The 22767-nt window shown below is 39.7% G+C and overlaps 1 long non-coding RNA gene across 3 annotated transcripts in view; it reads right to left on the reverse strand.

Annotated features, from left to right (window-relative positions):
* LOC108427105 overlaps positions 1–22767 on the reverse strand; it is a 50010-nt gene that overhangs the window by 10335 nt on the left and 16908 nt on the right. For all 3 annotated transcript variants that reach the window (XR_005129128.1, XR_005129127.1, XR_001857825.2), the window contains one exon: positions 6420–7499. This is a non-coding gene — a long non-coding RNA (uncharacterized LOC108427105). The remainder of the gene's footprint in view (positions 1–6419; positions 7500–22767) is intronic.

Consider the following 22767-nt stretch of genomic DNA (forward strand, 5'->3'; position numbering starts at 1 on the left):
GCCGGCTATTGTGGAGCCCCAGCTGAGCGGACATTTTGTTGACATGGCGATAAGGTTTTAAGCAGTGGGCGGGAAGCCGGTTGGACTGACCGGGAGAAAAGCAAAAGAAGGGGGAGAAGTTTGAGGAGGGGAGAAAGAGAGAGGCGCACAAAAGTGGCATTACTAAGCTTGATTTCAGCGAGCGCTGAGACGATTAAACCTACAGAGAGAGAAGGAAAGAGAGAGAGTTGGAGAAAAGGAGAGAAAAGGGGTTTGGTGCAGGGACAGGTCTATTGAGGTTGTTTTGGCAGGGGGTGTGAGGGTGCAACGGAGGGAGGGGATCTTTTTCTGCTGAGTAAATGAAGCTTAAAGTGAAAGGTATAAAGGAATCTAAGCCAGCAAGTTCAAGCATACCTCTTTCTCCCATTCATGCTAACCCTTCCTCCGCCAGCACTGGTGAAGTAATGGCCTTCCCTCTTAAAGGGGTAATGGTGGCCGAGCCGTTTAACATCAAGTGCATTTACAGTTAAGGGTCTACTCATGTTTAATAGCGACGTGTATTATTGCTGGTCAAAAGCAGTCTCTCAACAGCCATTACTTCACTACCTGACTTGGGGGTGTATTTTTTTGCAGCAGATGGAATGACCATGCCAGCAGGCCTTATAACAAATTCTCAGACCATCTCTAGCAACAAAGATTCACCAACTATCAATCGCTCTGTTATTACTTTGACTCTTAAAAATAAAGCTTCCTAGATGGTTCTTTTGGGAACTTTAAGTGGTTCTTATGTGGCTTACCAGACATTTCCTCTATTATTCTTAGGAGCATGTTGGAGGCCTTGCATGTCTCAAGACTAATGCTGGCTTTAGTGATGCTGAATCCACCAAATGAAGATGAACCATCAGGATCTCATGGGTGGGTAAAATAATCCTATGCTGTTTTGGAGCATCTTATCAAAATGATCTGTTACTCTCATATCTGAGTCAAAAGGACTAGAGGGACGTGGACTGTCAAAAAGTTGCTGAGAGGGACAGTGCAATAGTAAAGAAGAAAAAAGGACAGAGGAAGCGAAGCTGCCAAAAATATCCCACAATAAGAGACGTCATGGTGCACAGCAGGCCGAGGAATGTTGTCTAAAAAATTGCTGCAAGCGCCCCATTGTTGCTGAATAAATAACCATCTTTTCTTTTTAACATCCATTGTTTTTGTCCATAGCGATTTCTGCCCTGATCAGGAACAATGTTTGTCATTGCAGTCTCCATCTTTCCAAAGGCATGAAGTCACTAAGACAAAGCATATATCAGCAAACGTCGAAGCGGGCGCTTTCGTCTGAATAACTGTGGAACTTTGCGCCAGACACAAAAGAGCGAGACGGTGTCAATCAGACAACCATTGTGCGAAGGCAAAGACGGAAAGGGGACCAGTCAAGGAATTATGGCAGCCAGTAACCATGGGAAGTGTTTGCACTATGAGGAGAGGATGGACTAAATGTCTGGACCTTTTTGTCACCCCTTAATATTACTGCAGAAGGGTAATGTGCATTGAGAGGTCCACCTTCTAGCAGAACCTTCATAAAAGAAGCGTGAAGTTAGGCAAATATGGCCACTGAGTGATTATTAAACGGCCAAGCTCATTTACATTCAGGCCCAGACAGGCAGGGCCTGGGCCAGCCATACAGACGAGGACCCCCCCCTTTGACCTTGACCTCTGAGGTCCTTCTTCACCTGCTATGGAGGCATTCACGGCGCTGTACCCAGGCCATGCACTTTCCTTGCATTCCCACGGCCTGAAACCAACCCCCCTTTTTAGCATCACTCAAGAAGAATGTTCTGGGACTTAATATTTATGTCTTCAGAGTCTTCCAGACTGGCATTGTCTGGACATGTTGGTCTACCAGCCCCCTACTCCTAGATTAATATTCTGGAGTTAGATGAACTTGGTGAACTCTAACCATGCCTTACGAAGCACTGAAGTCCGCAATTACGTGCTGCGAGTGATCAAAGCCCAAAATACCCACCTAATTTCAGACAAATAAAGGCTTAGCAGCTAGAATGCTTTTTGTGTTTTCCACTATCCAGGTTTGCTAAGTATTAACCTTATTTATCTGCATCAGCTGTCAATGGCTACATTCGGCTCACTGAAAGAAGAGGACAATTTTACTCAGTTAAGCTTATTAGAGGAAACTTGCAGGTCTGACCCTGCCCTTCAGCTGAAGAGGGATCCTCAGTAAAACTCTGCTCTCCAAATGATGTTCAGGTTATAAGCTATTTTAATTTAGTTGCAAAAAATAAAACAATAGTCCTTAGTTCCTTTCTTTTTGCTTATTTCTCATGTTTATCACAGCATTTCATTTGTGAAATGGAGCCCTTCGCTGTAACTCTCAGCCATTTGTCTCACCGTTATATCCAACCTGTTTTTTCTCTCTGAACACACACCCACTCTCTTTCTGTATGTGCAACTCAATGCAGATGAATCATTCCTGGCATGTAAAGGGTCAACTCTGCTCCTTTCCTCCTTGACTTCCTGTTCCTGCTTGGATGTGATTGGCTATGGACCCTTGCTTTCTTTTGCTTTCTCCTTTGTGCAGAGGGAGATACAGTAGCATTGTGGTGTTAGTATCACCTTATTGTACCAGCAAGCCACTGAGAAGCCAAGTCCAAGCTGAGGTGCTGTACGGCTTTCTTCTGGTGAAGCCTCAGAATGCTAAAGCGGCCGTTGGTAGTGGCATCGTGCGTCAGGTTTATTCAGTGGCGTTATTATTTGGGGTGGGGTTTTGTGTGTGTGTGTATGTGTGAGGGGGGCACCTGCTGACGTGTCATCGCATCTGTTTAGACTGAATGACATATGTGCAGTCAGGGTAAGCTGAATATGCAAATCAGCCTCTCACGTAGACACATAGGCCGAGCCAGACACTATTCTTTCCCCGTTAACCCCCCTAAAACACACACACACACACACACACTCAGACTCACCCATACACACATTTTAATGGGTTCCATTCTGTCCCAGACAGACAGACCTTCCCCCAGCACCCCCATCCCTCATAGACGAACCCCAAAAAAAACCCATGTTCAAGTGCAAACCCCCCCCCCCCCCCCCCCCCCCCCAAGACCTCTCAACCCCCCCTTGATGGCAACACATACACACACAGCTAAGACTAGACGAGCAACGTGCAAGCGCCATTTTGCTGCTGTTGTGTGCCTGTACTGTGCCCCTCCAACTCCGCCAGCCACCGTCTGGTTTACGCTTAGCCGCCATAACTGAATCGAAACAAAGGTGGGGCACGCTGATTATGCTAGCCATTCAAATGAAAGCACCACCTAATGACGGTGCTCATTTACATACATAAAACTAAACAAACGAGAAGCCATCAGAAACTAGCGATGGTTTCTGCTTTGGTAGATCACACAAGGAAATGACACCATGATCTAACAAAAGAAAAAGGGTGGTTTAAGAGTTTGCTTTAGTGTCTGCTAATGTTAGGTGTCCAGAATATCCATTTCATCTCCATTTGTCAAATATGGAATACAGAGCTAATCCTGTATTTTATGGTGGTGATGGTGATGTCCTAGATTTTTGACATCTCTTGATCTAAAAATAGAACTTCTGTGTCAGAATTAGAGGCTATTTTCGTAAGCGCAGGAAATGAAATGTTTGCCACCTTGTAAAAAAAACTGAGTAAAATGTTGCTAAAGGAGCTCTGTGTTCTTTGACAGTGAATATATTTACATCCATATTACAGCACAAAAGGCAGTGCGGGTTGTGCTTTGTTGCTGCCAGTCATATTACCACCCACCCACACACACACACACACACACACACCCCCACACCCACCCACACACACACACACACACACACACACACAAAATACAGTGTCAAGTGGCACCCTAACGCAGGCATTGCTAGTCAGGTAGTCCAACATCATTGTCAAAGGCAACCACGAATGTGTCTGTTGTAATTAGACTTAAACATCCCCTTCAGTGTGACCACACAAGAGGAACTGCTAGCAAAATTGAAGCTAAGTGTGATATTTCCGAGAGGCAACTGATCGGTTACTGTACACCAGCTTCACATCAATTACAGCAGATGCCAACATTAGCATCAATGGCACCATAAATAATTTATGATGCCCACGCTATGGCACTGATCTGTCCTCACAATAGGAGGTTGAAAACGAACCAAACCCTTTACCGCATGGCACATGTCCCCCACAATGGCACACCGCACACACAGATGTGTCCGACGACACACTCGCTGAGGAAATCTAGCGAGTCGTGTGCATAGTGATGAGGTAATTATGGTCTGTCTGCCTGGGAGACAGTCATGGGTTGCCCCCCCAACCCCCTTCTTGTCTTTACAGTGAGGGATTTCTATACAGGGGGCCAGTTGTCGGTGGAGATGGAGCTGTCTCGCTAACTCGTAGCCTACGTCCCATATGGCAGAGTTAGCATTACGCTGTCCTAGCCCCGCTGACAGCTATAAAACATGGCTAATGCAGGGCATAAAAGATTAGAGGAAAGAGAGAGAGCGAGAGAGGGAGGGAAAGAAGGCAGGGGGAAGGTGCCAAGGCAGCGTTCCTTTCTCAACATGCCCCCGTTGAGCGATTTGCATGCTTAGCCTCCGTGTTCACAAGCGATTAGCCATGTTCTCAGGCCCAGCTAAGTAAATCAAGGATATGCAAATGCAATTAGGCCGCATTTGCATAAGCCTAACGGCTGCACAGATGGCAAACGGCAAAAAAGGTGCCGCCATCTTTTGGAGGGAAAAGGCCAGTCAGCAAAGGTGGCGGCCATTTTGTCTGCGGCTGTGCCAGCCAGATGCTCTTCGGCGCCAGCAGCAGGACAACGGCGGCCAGATTGGCATCGCCAACCCCTGAAAAGCACTCTTAATTTATCACAGCCGCTATTGCATTGTGCCAAAGAGCCAGCAGTGTGAAGTACAGAATAGTGGCTGTTGTCAGTTGAAGTAAGAAAATAAATCTGTGCATGGGAACCTGGTCAGTTAAGAATGCATTCATTAATGCAATGCATAATTCACCATGATAGCTCGAGGAGATTTAGCAAGATAATGTAAAGGACATTACCCTTTTGCATTTGCATTCACGCTTGAACAGTAACGTTTTAGTGTCTTTTGCATTTAAAGCATATACAAATAGAATCAAAGCCTTGTTTAAATAACAGCATTTACTCTGAATGAACACATATTAAGCTTGTAATCGACTCCTTAAACTGTAGACTTTTTATTCAGTAACTATTATGAATTATTTAAAACAAAAATTTTGACTCTGTATTTTCACACTGGAGCTACAGGGCTAATGTAGCTAAGTACAGGAAGCTTACACCCTGCCAGTTAGCATCTGCAAGCAGCCGACTAAATTATAGTGCATTTGCCTCAAACCACATTGGGTTGTTATCTCAAGTAAACCTGCTTATGTGAATCTGACACTGTGGCCCTGTTCATACCTGATCTCAAGTGGGCATCTGGTATTTCCAAGTGTCTCAATGTAACCAAATGTGATCTGACTTTGCGACTGTGAAGGGTACCAAGCAAATTCACTGCATTCGTCTCTCACTGTATTTATTGTCAGACAAGAATTTCCAGTGAGTTCTTGGTTGTGTACATGTGTGGGCTGCGACAGATGTTTAGATTGCATAGGTTGCAAAGAAACTGTGCAAATCAGCTGCTTTCATCTCTACTGTGGTCCTTTGTTATTGCGAGGGATGCTTTAGCTTTCACACTGCAAATGTCATATGGTCATATGTGTTTCCAACCAACTCAGAAGGTAGTTTGAATGACTAGATCACGATCTGTCTCCAAGATGACTTGGACCTCGTTCAGACCAAGATGTATGCTAATGCCAGGTGCGATCAGGGCCTGTTCGAAATAGTTCATTTACTGTAAAACTAATGTAAGCTATGTAGCTAAGAGGAATTCTTCAGAATAAATCATTAAGATTTAAACAGTCTTTCAGTAGTGGTTCCATTCTCGAGAACCTCCCGAATCAGAATTAATCACAGTTGTGGTGAAAGGTACCAAACGTCTGTATCATTTAATGCCTCTAAAATCTCCCTCACTGAACACCATTACATGAAATGGTTGTGAATAAGTTGCCTGATGCCTGAGACATTGTTCTATGACTTAGTTAAGATAAGGTTTTGACCTAAAACATATTTTTAAAACCAATTCATGGTGGAGAGGTACATGCAGCATGTTATAAGGCAAAAAAGTCCTCAAAGAAAAATTTACTGCTATTTTACCATTATCAATATTACATACATAAACGTAGAAGACACATATAGGATTCACTGGTCATTTTGAATGATAAATAAACCCCTGATTCCTATGACCACCACTGTAAAGACATTAGGTCTCTTTGGAATGGCGCATGTCAAAACATGTTTTGACCCAAATGAACTGTTAAGCATACTAGGCAGACTCACCTTTTTGGCTGAGGTTGAAGTTCGATGTGTTCTGCACTTGAGCTTGTAGTTTTAGCCTCACTTCTGCTGTAATGCTGTACTGGGCTCTGCTTAGTCCACACTGTCCCATGGCTCGACTGACTGATGGCTGTTGTTCTTGAGGGAACACTCTGCTTGGCAGTGAGAGAGGTGGTCATAATGGCTGAGGTATGATGGTGCGTTAACCTCCTTGGTGCGGAGGAGTGTAGGAGTCTTAGTGCAGCAAGGCACGGCACAGCAAAGTGCTTCCTTCTTTCAAGTCTTTGCCACAGAATGGGCAATGAGATGCTCGGGGGAGGAAGTTCATCGTTGTACAAACATATTTGAATAATTTCTCTCTCGCGCCAAGAGTGGGAGGCGGCATGGCTGAAGGTAGAGCGATGGAGAGAGAGTGTGAGAGAAAGAGGGGAGAAGCCAGCTAGGACCTTTTGGCATCTTCAGGAAAAATAATTGAGGCCTGTTTGGGTTGTAGAGAGCTGGTCCAAAATAACATGCCCTCAAGGTAAACCTTACACACACACACATACACATGGTTAGGTGTGTGGGAGTCAGGACTTGTGCGAGGTCTTTAGTAACACTAGTGTATATTTGTGTGTGTGTGTGAAAGAGCATAACTGTACGCATGTTAGCGTGTTAGCATGACTTTGTAAGTGAGAGAGACAGATAGAGCATAACTATGTATGCTAACGTGTGTGACTGTGCCGATGTATGTGTGTGTGAGAGGTCATTTGGCTCGCGGCTGGGGGGCTAGCTTGGGTGATCCAGCATCAGTCTCTCTTTCCTCATATTGATTTCACTCTGGGCTCCAGAGGTGGTGCTGACCGAGGAGGGGGGGTTCAGGCTACCTCTCCAAGCCCATGACAGCTCACCCTAGCTGGCCTCGGTGCGCTAGCACGCTCCCCGGGCTGGAGAGAGGGGCCTGCAGAGGAGGAAGATAGCAGGAGAGCCCCCGGCGATCACAATCTGAGCTGGACCTCTCCAAGTTCATCCATCTATCGCTATCCATCCTTCATCTCCCCCTCCCACTCCCTGGCTCTTCTCTTCTCCTCTGTCTCTCTCTTTCTGCAGAACAAAAAGGAAAACAAAGAAACAGAGAGAAGGATTCAGAAATATGTTCAAGTGTGGGCTTCACAGTGCTGCTTCATGCATATGGTCAGATTTCGTGTGTAAGCAAATCTACAATCAATTAATTTAACGTAATGTATTTAAAGCACTATATATATGCACTGTTGTCTAAAAAATGATAAGAATATGAACAAAATTCAAGTAACTCAAGACAAGTGCTGCTTCTTTGTCTTTTTTTTATTATTATTATTTTTTGTTTATGTAACGTACATAATACTGATTAGCATAAGTTACTTATTAGCTGATGGACTGCATTTATGGAATATAAATAAGATATATTTGCCAAATAGACAAAAGTATGGACAATATTCGAAACAGCTACTACCATTGTTTTTAGCAACAGACCATTGCCACTTTCTATAGACAGCAGTATGTCATACAATTGTTAGAAATCACTTAAGCAGGTCTATTTGATACTACATGACAACTCAACTCTTTGCAGATTATCATTACTTATGTAATGATTTTGGTAGGCAGTTTACATGATGCTAATTAGTTTCCATTACATCTCAGCTAGATTAACCTCAAAGCCTGAGCGCACACTCAGAACACCAGTTGTGTTGGCTCACATTTGGAATCAGGGGGAAAGCTGTGTAAATTTTCTTGCCAAAAGCACAAAAGTACGAACAAAATTCAAGATGGTCAGGACTACTGGTTTTCACTACAACTTTGCACTATTTGAGGTAAGTGTGTGACAGTTTGTATAATACTAATTATAATATGCTTCCACCCCATTAGGTAATAAGGCTAATTTTGTACCTAAGTTAGCCTTGTAGCTTCAGAACAAAACTAACTTCAGGTATGTTTTGGCTAATGATAAGGAGAAAACTGAACTTTTTTTTTCTTCATTTTAACACATGCAGCTATGGACTGTGTTGAGTATTTTATGCTAAGCACTTTCGCAAGCACTGTTATGTGGGAGCATGTGGCTGAGGAGGTGTTCGGGGCAAGCTGGGTGTTTTTAGACACAATAACTCCATTCAAGGGGCTCAGACATGGGTGTTAACTCCCCGTCCGCACGGGACAATGGAGCTTGCTAACATTCACACTTCCCTCACCCCACTGTTAGCTCAGGCCTAGCCTCCGTCCAGCCTGAAGGAAAGGAGCGCTATTGTATTTAGCGTGGACGGATGGACGGCTGGGATGGAGGGAGAGATGAAGAGTGGGAGGGAGGCCCTGGAGGTGAAAGGCAAAAGGGGTGAAAAGCAGGGGGAACGTTTGTCTGACTGTCAGTGAAAAGGGGGCTAGTTTTCAGCCCATTGCTTTGGACTTGCCTTAGAAGGATGAGAGGAGGAGAAAAAGTTGTAAATATTGTGAGCTGTGGATCATAAATGGAAAAAGAGAGATTTCAGTGGAAAAGATGTGAGTGTGACTATGGAAAAAATGAGGTGTTCAGCCTACTTAAAACATGTATCTGTTTTTGTGGATCATAAGTCATAATTGCTGCAGTCATTTACTTTGGTTTGCACTCGATGAAATCCAGTTCAGTTAACTGGAGTTTGTGTGATTTTACACATGTTGAATGTGAGAATATTACCTCAATACATCATAAACTGAACCTTGTAAGTTTTCCTGTCGTGCTAATCAAATGTAGACTGTAGTTTTATATGTAATTACAACATAAGTTATGCATTCTGTTTTAAAAGGATCACATATAATATATATGTATATATATGTGTATATATATATATATATATATATATATATATATATATATATATATATATATATACATTTTTCAGTTTTTTCATAACTTGAAGATGTCCTTTACATTGTGTATAAATTTCATGATAAATGGTCCAAAATTATTTGGAAAAAGTCTGGTTCTGTTGACGCTGAAAATAAAGTATCTGTTTTTCCTATTGTAAAGATACAATGTTTTGTTCCAGATATATGTATATACACTATATTGCCAAAAGTATTCACTCACCCATCCAAATAAATGAATTCAGGTGTTCCAATCACTTCCATGGCCACAGGTGTATAAAACCAATTACCTAGGCATGCAGACTGATTCTACAAACATTTGTGAAAGAATGAGTCGCTCTCAGGAGCTCAGTGAATTCCAGCGTAGTACCGTGATAGGATGCCACCTGTGCTACAAGTCCAGTTTCCTCGCTATTAAATATTCCACAGTCAACTGTCAGTGGTATCAATTAAAAGTGGAAGTGATTGGGAATGACAACAACTCACCCACAATGTGGTAGGCCACGTAAAATGACAGGGCAGGGTCAGCGGATGCTGAGGCGCATAGTGCACAATGCAAAGCGCTGAATGCAGTTGTGTAAAGTGCCGCCACTGGACTCTAGAGCAGTGGAGATGTGTTCTCTGGAGTGATGAATCACGCTTCTCCATCTGGCAATATGATGGACGAGTTTGGACTTGGCGGCTGCCAGGAGAACTGTACTTGTCTGACTGCATTGTGCCAAGTGTAAATTTTGGTGGAGGGGGAATTATGGTGTGGTGTTGTTTTTCAGGATTTGCGCTCAGCCCCTTTGTTCCAATGAAAGGAACTCTTAATGCTTCAGCAGAGCAAGAGATTTTTGACAATTTCATGCTCCCAACGTTGTGGGAACAGTTTGGGAATGGCCCCTTCCTGTTCCAACATGATTGTGCACCAATGCACAAAGCAAGGTCCATAAAGATATGGATGAGCGAGTTTGGTGTGGAAGAACTTGACTGGCCTGCACAGAGTCCTGACCTCTGCCTGGCAGAACACCTTTGGGATGAATTAGAGCGGAGACTGTGAGTCAGGCCTTCTCACACAAATACGCTTCTGGAAGAATGATGAATTTTTTATTCATCATTTATTTTTACATTAACATTTTACAACCACTCTCTTTATCCCATGTTTTCTGTGTAAAATGATATATGTAAAAGAGCTCTATTCTAATTGGGTGCTTTGAATTGTGCCTCATTCAGAAAGAAAATCAGGCTGCAACACTTCTTATAACTTCAACATGGACTGATGGAGCTAAGCTGCTGTTGGCTGTGTAGGTGGGTATATGTAAATGTGTTGGGTTTTAGTGACATCACAAAAACAGCAAATTCAAAACAGGCTGTTTTTTGCAGCTCGTTCCCATATATGGACCCTAAGGCCAAAGGCCAGACCCTATGGACTTCTGACTTTTTACATTTTTTTCAATGTCAAGAAATGACAGCATGTCAAAAAATGCAAAGAATTTTTTATTTCTGCAAGAAAAGTATGCACACACAACAATAACTTTAAAAGCTATTTATGAGCTGTATTTGAATGAGGGGGCTACAGTCACTGATTCTATTTTAGCAGCGTGTGAGCCTGGGATTACTGCATATGGTTCAATAGTTCAGTCAAACTTGGATAATGCATTAATGGTTTTAAAAAGTGACATTAACATTTTATTGAATTATCATATTAACCTGTTTTTCATGTACATTTTTTGAAAACCTAGTTAAAACATGACCTGCGTTTAATTGACTACAATCTCAGATGTTGAGAGTTATTTATTTTACCCCACTAAGATTTTTGACAGTGTTGTCCTTGTTAATAAATTGATTTTGTTATAGACTCCAAACACTTAGATAGGATCAGAATGTGCATTAAATTTCATAGAACACTTGACAAGGAGAAAACAGCACGGGGAGTGAGGGAGAGACCGAGGAAGTGAGGGATGGAGGGAGAGAAAGTGAAGAGTTTTCAGGTGTGTGAAATGAAGCAGGTGTGAAACAGAAGAGTCCTGCTGGGCCTCAGGCTCTCTGTTTCAAGCTGGAACTGAAGTGAAATGAGTGAGTAGTGCGAGACATCTATCTCTGATAGCATCTAGAGGATACAGTGAGGGCTGATAGCATGAGAGAGACGAAAGTGACAGAGTACAGAGACAGAGAGAGGAGGGATTAGTTGTGGGAGATCAAGGTATACATGAGAGAGAATGAACTCAAAAGTTATAGTGTTTAAAGGCCTATCTCCCACATCTATTTTGCATGGTTACTTACCATAGGTAACAATTTCAGTTTCTCTGTACTCAATGAAATAACAGAAAAGGTATGTGTAACAGAAGCCAATGGGCAGATCCTGAAACATCACAAATTTAATAGAAGTCAATGGGCAGATGCTAGAGCCACATAGCACACTCTTACAGTTACTGTTCTGCTGGATCCATTTAGCTACAACTGCATTAACACTTAAGCATCTTTTTGCTTCAACAGAGCAACATGGCAACCATGCAGGTGGCCAACTCAATCCCAGTGCATGTATACTCTCTCTCTCTCTCTCTCTCTCTCTCTCTCTCCTTTACACACACACTGGTGCACACACTGCTCTCCACTCTAACTGCTCTTTATTTGTTTCCCCTCTGGTTAACTCCGACAATTTGTCACCATAGCAACCTCCCCTCCTTTCCTCTGCATCCCTCATACCAGGCCCGAGTTGGATCTCACCTCAGGGAGAGAGAGAGACTGAGAAAGAGAAGGAAAGGGAGAGATAAAGAGAAGAATGGGAAAGAATGGACAAAGCAAAAAAGAGAGAGTGTGCGCAGTACGAAGTGGTTTGCCTGAGTGTTTTGACATAATGTTTGCTGATGTAAGTGCAGTATAAAAAGCAAGCTGACTTAAGTCACTGAGCCAGGTGCTCAAAACAGAAGACTTACCAGAATTTTTACATCAAGGGAATATATTGGCTCATATAAATTAGGAATGCAGTGAATACAGTGGAGCCAACAAGATGGCATTTCTCACTAATGTTGCACTTTAGGATTTGAACTCTTTTGAGTCATTATAACTACTTACTAACTATTTGATCTACAGTATATACATTTGTAACTATTTCCAATATGAACATTAAAAAAAATAACAGCTGACATATAATGGAAAACACATTTTTATTTCTCTAATAACAATGGCATAAATTATAATATAGCATCACTATTTGTATGTGTAAATCACTATTGTATGTGTAAAGCCCAATCCCAACAAGATATATCATGAAAAGAAAAAAAATAAAATTTAAAATAATAAAATAAAAGTGGTCTATAATATGTTATAGAACAAAACCCTTCATTCACTTCACCTCTTAAATGAATAGCACCCAGTGGTGGATCCAAACTTTTATTATGCACTTTTAGAACTTAGGAAAAGCTCTGCCAGTGTGCATTGTAGTCCATGTGGTCACTAAACCTCAGAATGTAATAAGCCTGGGATTCTAGGGGCTTAACTGTTGATTGTCTCAGCATTGCTCCAAGCCCTTGTGAAATATCCAGTATATGCACACCTGTGACTGCCTTACATCTAAATTTTATCATAATGCAGAACTTCACCATTACATTTTTCTCACACAGTGAGAAAAAAAAGAGCCTGTATAGAAAAAAAGATGCATCAAGATGCAGCGATAATCGTTTTATAATCGCATCGCGGTCCTCTGAATCGTAATCGAATCGAATCGTGAGGTGCCAAGAGATTCCCACCCCTACTACATAAGAACCTGGTGTTCTTTCAGCTTACTATCTCAACAACCTGGACTATGAAGATCAGCTCCTCTATTCAGATTCAATGCTATATGCTTTGAAATGAAATGTTTATTGAAGGATTCACTGTAAAACTGCAACATACAAAGTATAGAATATGTCTAATAAGCTTCAGATGTCTGGTGTTGGTAGATCTGCTATAAACCCAGTGTGGGAAAAGAAACTGATGCTAACAGAGCACAATGAATCACAGAGGCATTATCATTGAAGTGGAAATGTAATGAGAAAAATGTTATAAGGCTGCCATGGTTGCCTTTGGACCACTGAATAAAGCAATAAGCCTCTCATAGCTTATTTCTTTATATTGCGTTGTTTATGTAGTATGTGTAAATGAATGAAGGTAATGAAGATGCTTTGCTTTACATTGTAGCAGTGCTATCAGAGGCTTATACTATTAGCTGTTACAGGCTATAAATGCTCATAATATTAGATATAACAGGAATCATGTTTTTCTACCCTAATGGCTTTACAGTATCTGTAACAACAATCATTTTGATGTGTTTGACTGTACTCTTTGAAAGAACATAAAACCCATTGAAAGTTGAAACCAATAGGCAGGAGCCTGTCAGTCACAGAGGTTCTCTTTCTCCTCTTTTGATTCCACAACCCCTCACTGTCTCTCTGCTCTCCACAACACTAGGCTAACACACTCAAGTGCAGAGCTTTAGCACACACGCTATTGATCAGGAAAGGCTGCCCACAGCTGAGAGCTTAGAGCCAGCCAGCAGCAGCAGCAGCAGTGCTCTCTACTCAGACACAGCCTAAACACTTCATATCCTCAACGCTACAGCAGCTGCTCCTGCAAGAACATTCCAGTGGAAAAGCTACTGAGCTGTACAGCCTTAGGGAACCTACTGTACATCTGTGTATATACTCAAGGAAAAGAATCCTTGCTTTAATTTAATTCTGCCACACTTTGCTATGCAGTGCAATCAGTATATCTGCACTGTTGGAACAACAGTGTATCTCAAAAATGGTGACATACTCTAAAATTACTGCTAAAACTTTGCATATTTATTTATATTTTCATGCTGTTATCTTTCTATATGCTGACTGGACCTTCCTGGGGTTGTTATATCATTTTTGTGTTACGTTTAGTGTTTATAATACCTTTTTATGAGACATTTCAAAATAATTGATACATGATATGCTTGAAGCAGGTTTAAATTTAAATACTAACAAGAATTCTTGATTACGCAATAGTAAAAACCACCCTTCATTTCTTTAATTCCCAGACAAAATGGCCATGGAGCCCAAGTTAGTATTTTTTTAGCATTGGGAAAAAAGCAGAAATAATTTGACACAAGCCCCAACAACTAAATATAATATTTTTTTAATGTCTATTTTAATGTCAATTAATTTCAGGACACCTTCTTTCAGTTCTCCTAAGAAATCTACAGGGATATTTTTCCACACCTCCAAAGTTCAGGCTTAGAGGTTAGTTGCATTTTCTGTATATCACAATTCAAATTATTCCCAGCACATTTAATGATGTTGAGGTCTGGACTCTGGTGTGGTCAGTCCATTGTTCACCAACAGCTTTTTTGTTTGATTTGCAAATTTTCTTTGTTGTCTAATTTAATTTCTCAGTTATGACTTCTTGACAGCTACACATCCTTTCAGACTCATAGTGTTAAGTTGTCTTCTCACAGTGCAAGGAAGGGCCTCTGAGAGATCCGGGGGTGCCAGTTTTTGTGGTCTGTCAGGTCTGTTAGGAGTTCCATTCCATTTTCTCTGCATCTTGTAATAGTTTTCTGAACTCCGCCTCTGTTTTTTTTGTTTTTTTTTTACCTTTTTTCCTTTGATTTTCCCCTTCTTTAAGCAAATGGGTTTTCTTCTATCTAAACGTCTCAGAAATACCTCCTGAAAAATGAATAACTTCTGTTTAATCGGCATTTTGACTGGATATTAAATCTGATTTGAGTACACTATTAAATCTGATTTGAATACAGTCTGTAATGGTAGGTCTTATGCTTTTATGCTAAAATTTAGATGGTTTTATGTAGAGGTTTAGCTAGAGAGAGAAGACATTCAGTGAAATGGGGACAATGTACTGCCATGCTTTACTAGCAAAAATCAGTGTAGTTTTAAGGACTCCAAGCGAAGTTTTCCACACAATCCTCAAAAATAAACAAATTTATTTATGCTGCCCCTTTGTTTATCCACCACCGCGCAGACAAAAGCTTGCAAGAGCATGGGAATCACCTGCGCCTGTGAAACCGTTACTAGCATCTCCTCTTTCGCTTCTATTTCCTTCAAAAGCCTGAGAGAGAGAAGGGCCATTGAAACAGCAGGGCCATACTCTGGATCCTCTCGCCGCCTTAACACTCTATACATTCCCGCACAAAGCACACACTGATTGGCACTAAGCATCCTCACATTGAACTAATTAGAGGGAGTCCTCTACTATTCTTCATTTCCATTTGAATCTGAGGAAGAAAGAAGAAAGGCAGTGAGGAGGTAGCGAGGGGGAGGTGGACGCAACACGCTGATTTGTATTTACTCAAAGGATGGGGGCTTGTGTCTTTGAGTTTTCCAGGAACATAAAGAAGGGTAAACAAGGCATGGGGGAGCTAATTGAGCGTGACGCGGCTGTGGGCGCATTCTGCAGGGGGGAGCCCTGGTGAAAAGGGCTCTGAATGCTAGCACTGCCCAAGGGCCCTGCGTTTTCCGCTAATGACGACTATGTTATGCTAATAATGCTAATGCGGAGGATTCGATGGATCCAGAAAAGAGACGGCGAAGCTTTTTTACTTTCACAAGCGTGTTTGCAAGGCATCTTTGATATTATGTTCTTATAATTCACCACCCTGACAGTACAAAGCAATAAAAGTGGCAGATAAAGAGTGAGAGGATGCTTCTGTTACACTTGCTGATGCTTCCCCAGTGGGTACAGCAGTGAGAGCTAGTATCACTGACCAAAGAAAGTCTTAGGCTGAGCCCAAAACCGCGTACTACTGTATTTTATATATTATTCAAATGAATGGACTTCTAGTGGTGGCGTACTAATTAGTATTCTAGTATGTGATTTTGGACTCTGTTGCAGAATTCATTACAGTATTTTATAATACTGTGCATAGTGTTAAATAATATGCTGTCAACAACAAAATAGCCAGCTGCCTTATTTTTCAGAGAAGAGAAGGAGGTTCTATTTTTTCCCAATAGAAATTAGACACTAAAATTAGCTGAAAAAAGTGCTGTGTATTAAGTGTATTCCCTGCAGGGGATGTGTTCACTTAAAAAATCAACAAAATATCATTTGACCAGGGGGTGTTCATACTTTTACATATGACGGAAGCTTACTATAACAAAAGGCCCATATTCACTCATCAGTCTGTACAGTGTGGATGAATGTGATGTTGTGAGAACTGACTCATTTACATACGTTTGCCTGTTCAGCCTACAGTACTTTATCCTCGCCCATTCACACTGAATGTATAAGGAGTGTTTCAGCCCAGACTGTTTTTTGAATGAGGCACAGCACAGGGCAGCCAATCAAAACATACCTCATTTACATCCTTCAGTCTTGAAGGCAGAGTCTGTTTATTTCTGAGGAATGGAGATAGGCCAGAAAATGATTATGCAAAAAAAAATTCTGACTTTTTTTGTAAAGCCTCTCTTAATGGTATATAGGGACGAATGACATCACACATTGACAAATAAATGCAAGAAATTTGTAAGATATGGGCCTTTTAAACAGGGAACTTATTATTAAGTATATGCTAAGAATTATTCAGTAAAGTTGATAAAACCAATATGCATGTTATTTAATCATGTAAGCAGGGGTGTAGCATTATTTATTTTGGAAAATTTATATGTTAAATGAGTATTATTGAAATTGAATACTTGTACTTTTACTCAATTACATTATATGTTGAACATAATTTAATTTATAGAATTCATTTATGAATTCATTTACTTTTCACTTTTATATACTTTTATACTTAGTATTTTACAGTATTTTAAAATATCGACACTTTACTTTCACTAAAGGATATTTCTGGCTCCTTACTTTAACTTTTAATTGAGCAAGACATTGACACAGTGCCCCAAATGAGCACTTTCATTTAAAAAACATAGAAAACAAAAAAAGCAAAAAAGGACAGACGTAAAAGTTTCCTTTTGCTCCCCAGTTCATCAGTCCATGCATGGAAACTGAACTGCAAAGTTTTAGTGTTGTCATGAAAATTTCTGTTTACTCAGCCTGTAGCAGTTTAGCACCGCCTATTCACATTGAAGTTATAAGGGATGTTTCAGCCCAGACTGCTTTTTGAATGAGGCACAATATTGCCTTAACTAAAGAACCCTTAAAGACCCATCATTAAAAAAAAAGCATGTTGCCACTTTCCATATAATATAGTCAATATTGCCGTCATATCATAACATAGCACTTTATGATGAATAGACGTAGTTCAAGATGACTTGGGATAAACATCTCATTAGATTAGTATATGTTAAAATTGAAAATGTTTTTTCCCTCCAGTGTAAAGTTTCTAAAGTCTATTTTGTTATGACAGTGATGACATACAGACTTGTCTTTCTCAATATAAAATTCAGTGGAAATTAATATTTATATGTTTTCAGTCTGTTAATGAAACAGTGCATTTGGTTCATGTCAGGTTACATGTTGTATTAACACCTTTCCTAGTTGTACCCTTTGAACTGTCCATAGTTCCAGCCTGAAGCCTACCTGTTGTACACTGTGGCTGTAATTCCACAACTGTAGCCCCCTTATAGCTTTTAAATGGCAAGAAATTCCATTAATGGCTGTCTTGATAAAACAGAAGCTTCTTCTAGCTACTGTAATGGTGAATTTGTTTATCACTGAAGCAGTGGAGTCCTAAGTAGGCAGACCACAGCACTGATGTCAACAATATCAGTAATAATCATAATGTTAGCACTGGAGGATGCCACACAAACTACACTGGATAGTTCTTGCAGGAAACCTATGGATAAATCAACAAGCAGCAAACTAACAAAAGTAATAGCAGCATGGAGAACTAGTTTTCCTTAAAACAAGGTGTAACAGCAGTATGAGAGTGAGAGGCTACAGTCACAGAGGAGTTAGAACATGCAGCCACTGTTACTCTCACTGAACATAGATGGTGAAGACCAGCCACTGCATTCACTCTGTGGAAATCACGTGATTATCATGTTCAGGTTCATATGAAAACTGCATTCACACAATGAATAAATACATTCCGATCAAGCATATTTTGTCCACTCATATAACTACAACAAAATGTGTTTTAAATGGAAAGTCAGATTTCAGCAAATAAGACCATCAGGCAAATGTGATTAATCACAATTCATTTGTTGAATCTTCCCTAGAACCCTAGTTTTAGTGTTTCTTCTGCATTCAAAGTCAAAGATGTTGAAATACACCCAACCCCCATCTCTGTGTCCCTCTTACACTCATACATACCCTCTGTTGGCCCCCCATTATGGACATAGATCACAGATCTTATTGAATGTCTTGTAGAAAGACATTCCAGCTAAGTTGCTATGTGTTCCACTAACAGACCCCCGTACACCAACACCCCCCATGCCAGTTTGAGTGCTGTTCTTTCTGTCTGACTAGATCAGTCTGCCTCTCTCTCTCACACACACACACACGCACACACACGCATACGGATGCACAGACAGACTTGTTCTTGACTCAGAGACAGACCATGTGCAAGGCCAAGTTTAGCTATAGGTCAGCCTGAATTATTAAGTGAGAAAAACAGAATTGATGATTGAGAATTGTAAACAAATCATACTAACATGTTTTTTATGGACACAAAGGTCATATGCATTGATAAAAATTCACCTCTTGCTTATTTTTGTTAGATAAGTTAGTGCATATGATTTGTATGGTAGTCCCTGTTGATCACAATTGCAGTCTAACTTTCTGTCTGTTTTGTCAATGAGTCGAGTAATCAGTCTTTAAATAGCCAAAAAATTTGAAAAAAAACTGAAAACAAACAATTAGAAACATTTTTTTCTGAATGTATGAGAGACTAGAATTTACATTAGGTTATTAATTATTTATCTTTATGGTAAATTTTAGCCTATTATTTTTTTTAAATCAAGTTATTGTGACAGCCTAAATGATATAACAATCTGACATTAATTTGTCGTACGTGCTCATTTTAATTCTAGTTGTCGGACCTCTTTTGGTTCCCTAAATAACCCTTCAGCTCAACCCTTCTTTAAAGTAAATGAGAAATGCAATTGTGACAAACCTTTTTAAAGGTATAAAGGACATCCAACATAATGTAATCAATTTAAGGTTTTTCCCACAACTGTACTTCCAAGTCAAAAACCAAATGTGAACCTTTACTTTCAACAGTGTAATTATAGGGTAATGTGCCCTAGTTTTCTGACAGATAGGCAGGTGTCCGTTGCGAGACGTTCTAGACGTTCCTCAGACAACTCGTTAATTTGCACGCCTTCGATATCTTCTCTCGCTCTATGTATATATTAGCCATGTGACGTGACCCTTACAGACTGCACGACTGTTTCGTGTCTGGCCGGGCGTGGGAAAAAGGGTTCCACTCTTTTCACAGCTGCCTCTCGCTCTGCACCCCACCAGTGGAGGCCCAAAAAAAAGCCCTCCGGCCCCCCTCCCGATCCTTTACCCCCTCTTTTCCATTCAGTCTCCAGTCTGCTCCCTTTCAAAAAGCTCCAACATCCCCCCACCCCACACCCCCCTTCCTCATCGGCCTTCATAAATACATCTCATTATTCAAGCTCTAGTTTGCATAGAAATGTTAAAGAGGCCCAGCCTCCTCCAGCTTATTTTTCTTTTTTTTCCCAGCAGACCAAACACTTTTTTTTTTTACACTAGTGTTGTTATTCTGCATTATCTCCGCTGGAACAGTGCATACATGAGTATAGTATTCATGTGCGGTTTTTAAATGATCAATAAAGACTATCTCTGTTATACCACATGTAATATTAACCTACATTCTAGAAACTTATATTATTCATCTGCTGACAATCACAGTGTTACTTGTAAGCTTGTAAGAAAGGCTTGTTAATAAACAAAATATTGATCTGTCTATTTAGAGCCTAACAGTACAACATATCATATTATATCATTCAATATTAACCTGTCAGTTCAATACATACAGATATCAGACAACACATTTAACTGAGTGGTGCACATAATATACTCAGTTTAATTCTGATTATATTGTATGTAGTAGAATAAAAATTTAACAAGCACCCCCACTGTGAGGCCCTTCCAACTCTGAAAATATTGCTTCCTCTTTTCTCAAAATGGACAGTGGATAGAAAAAGAACACTCCAAGTGTGTATTAGGTCAACGTAAATATACTAGCTTATGGCCTATAAGCCATATAAGTTATAAGCCATGTAAGCTATAGGTGCCTTATTATAATATATGTATAATAGAAACTGAAAATGGAAACATTGACATATTAAAGCTGCACTATGTAAGATTTGGTCATTTGGGGGCCTCTGTGGTGATAATGTGTAATTGCACACACTATGCAGAAGAACATTTTGTGACGTTAGTTTCAGGACCCCTTCCCCGAATCTGATGATTGTGAGAACATTGAAAGAATGTTCAAAGAGAGTTCAGACAAAACTTGGAAAAGGACGTGTCTTTTGAGGGTGTACGTGAATTAACAACTATTGTCATCATATCTTCATCAGTGTAATGTTGATTTAGCATTTGACACTTAAACGTTGACTGTTCTTTTTCTGTGGGTGTGATGTAAATATAAAAGACGAATGATGTAGTCTGACAACTCTAACCTGACACTTTAAAATATTTTAATTTGAATTATTTTAGACTTGGGGCACTGTATTTTACTGTTTTTCCTCCTGACTCAGTAATGCTGCTTCTTTTAATATCAACAAAAGGCTATATTGTTACACCCCTACTATCAATGCCTGTCTGTCTTTCTATCTGTTTTGTAGTTTATTTTTCATTTCAATTTTTTTTTGTAAAAAACTGAAACTTTGAACTTTTGAAACTTACCTAGTTTACCTGCGTGCATTTTTGGGTATACTTCAAAAAGTATGAAATACCTAAGAAAATAAAGTAAAGCTCATGTGAACTGGAATTAGCCTGCTTGTGTTATTCTGTAGGCACCCCAGCCTACTCATGCCTCTTCCCCATTCACCAAATTCATTTAGAGAGATTTATTTCCTATCACGCCACATTATGTGGAGGGCATAATTTAAGTCAATTTATGAGAACAGTGCAGCAGAGTGTTGTGTGCATACAAATGGCCAAAGCTTGAGAGAAAGTGTTAGCCAGTCAAAGGCCAGTTCAACTACTCAAAGATCTGCTGAGCTTCTGGGTAAACTTTCACAAGTGTAAAATCTGATTTGTGTCAGATTTAATGATCACAATTTGCATAGTCTTAAAAATAAAAGCTCTTAAATGATTCTTGGTTCCTGCATGGTTCTCAGTAATTAGTATATAACCTTTGCTTCTTCGCTTTCACACATCTGATTTCCAAAACTTAATTTTAAAGAAACATCATTCAAAGTTCTTTAGAGAACCAAAAGCGGTTATTCTGTAGCATCTTTCTGTAAAACTACACTTGCATTACACACAATATTTCATATTTTCATAAACCATTAAACCTCATAGGTGATTATTTTTTCCTTGATTGAGCCTCTAATACAGGATGTATAATAATAGTATAAAAAATTCATCTTTTTCGGCCCTTCAGTTTTTTACCTTTTTTTGAACTAATGAAAACATAATACACAGGAAAAGACTAAAACTTTTATTACACCAAATAACAACATATCACTGCTATTGGGACCTCATATCTTTTTGTCATTTTTAATTTTTTGACATAATTTGAAAAGGCCAGTTGCTCCTTATGACCTTATGACCTTTCATGACCAACAGAAATGGTCCAAAATGGCTTGGAAAATAAATCATTATCCATTTACTTCCATTAAAAATTAAGAACATTTTTCCTTGTCCTGTAAAAAGTTATCTTTTTGAAGATACAAAGTTTTGTTCCAACAGCAGTGATACATGGTTTAGATTAGATAATGTCTTATATGAATACATATATTTAGTTAGGCTTTTTATAAATTTTTTTACAGAAGGTTTATTATGTATAGTGGAAGGTGGAAGTCTTCTGAAATGTCTAGTCAAATCATGTTTAAGTTAAAAAAAAAAAAAAAAAAATATATATATATATATATATATATATATATATATATATATATATTCTCCAGCATGTATTTAGACAGTTGGCAATATTTTCTGACTTACAAAAATGTAATAACGGACAAAACTGCAACATTGTCATTTGAAGTTTAAATTCTGGCTAAAGGCTTCTTAGGTTTTTATATAGAAATCAAGGCAAACATTCAGCAGAACCGTTTTTATAAATATGTGGGTGTGAACCTTTTTTAAATAAAGTACATAGTTCTATAAACTTTAGAACAACTATTTCTATATAGTTTGCCTTGTTTTCAATGTAAAGCCTTAAGAAGCCTTTAGTTATAATTTAAACTTCAAATGACAAACTTCTCTGTAGAGAACTGGTGTAAATTTACAGTGGAAATGCTACAGTAATGTACTGCACTCCTTAAATACAGCAGATTGTTGTAAACGTGGTGCATTCTGGGAGATATAGGTCATACTTCTTGTTTAAAATGTTGGATTTTACTGTACTTAGCTGTAACTAGCAAAGCATATTGTGAAAGTGACCAGTTTCTGC

This window comes from Pygocentrus nattereri, chromosome 19 (genome assembly GCF_015220715.1).
Source record: "Pygocentrus nattereri isolate fPygNat1 chromosome 19, fPygNat1.pri, whole genome shotgun sequence".
Lineage (NCBI taxonomy): Eukaryota > Metazoa > Chordata > Actinopteri > Characiformes > Serrasalmidae > Pygocentrus > Pygocentrus nattereri.